The sequence below is a fragment of the Anneissia japonica genome, unplaced genomic scaffold, assembly GCF_011630105.1.
Source record: "Anneissia japonica isolate Jap-2015-1 unplaced genomic scaffold, ASM1163010v1 scaffold15590_len24771_cov137, whole genome shotgun sequence".
NCBI classification, from domain to species: Eukaryota; Metazoa; Echinodermata; class Crinoidea; order Comatulida; family Comatulidae; genus Anneissia; species Anneissia japonica.
The window spans coordinates 13,901-15,062 of record NW_022757436.1 but is presented as its reverse complement, the minus strand read 5'-3'; positions in this window follow the sequence as shown (position 1 = coordinate 15,062).

Sequence of the window (1,162 nt, the reverse complement as noted above, 5' to 3'; positions counted from 1 at the left end):
AATATGTATACTAAGCCTGAAGGTGGCGCTTTCCTACGGCAGCCATCTTGGATGGTACACATACACAACTCTGCATTGCTCCGCCATCTTGTCAGCACTCTAGTTGTTTAATAGCTCTATGAGATAGATGGAATCCTAATTCGAAAAAAAAGAAATCGAGTATGGGACGCCAATTAAATTAGGTATGGTGCGCACTAAGTGCAATAAAGAGGGAGTAACCTAAAATTAGGGCCTGGAACCCAGGCTAAGTGTAATGTTATGTTTTTTGGTAGACGGCATAATTATACATGACGTCACCATATACAAGCCACTCCCCCTCGGCTGAACCCGCAGCAACTACCGTGGTGGAAGGGCGGCTCAGCTGGACAAGGCTATACGCACAGCGGCTGTGTATATAAGGATAGAACAGATCTTATATGCACAGCTTTTTTAATCATGTGATACTATGGTGTGCTGCAATTGGTTGCTTGTCGCTGTGCATATAACAAAACCACTTTTATTGTATATACAGCCGCTGTACGTATAGCCAGTCCCGCTCAGCTCCATGAATGAAAGGTGTGTTCAAAAATTGGGTATAGCGCGCAATGAGCGCAAAAAAGATTATGTTTTAGGGAATTCACTGAGAACCAAACTTATGGCATCGAACACAGGCCATGATTGTAAACTGTGCATGCAAACAAGAAACGAGACCAACTTAGCATGAGAGTGTGCTTGTTACTGTCACTCGAGACTACCTGAGATCACCCGAGGACTAAATTATAGGCTAGTCAGTAAATCGCTCAACTTACAAGTTTATTTGGCATCAACAACAGTCAAGGTTAATGATCAATTTATTAGTCAGATGGTCAAACGAGTGAGTCTTAAGTTATCCACAAATGTTCATTTAAAACATCTTAACGAAAATTTATGTTTATGTTAGAGCAACTTAGAACGTAAATATGTTGTGGCGTTAAAGCATGTTAAAGTTACAGCATGAGTAATATTCGTAGATGATGCGTCACATACACGGCCATATTTAAAAAACTTGGACAATAATTGTCATTAAAATTCAATATTTCGTGGCCACACAAAAACACTATTCATATTCTTTTATTTTTATAACAGTGGCACACGTTTGACAATACCAGTACCTAACGGTGCATCCAAAGATTAACCATCAATA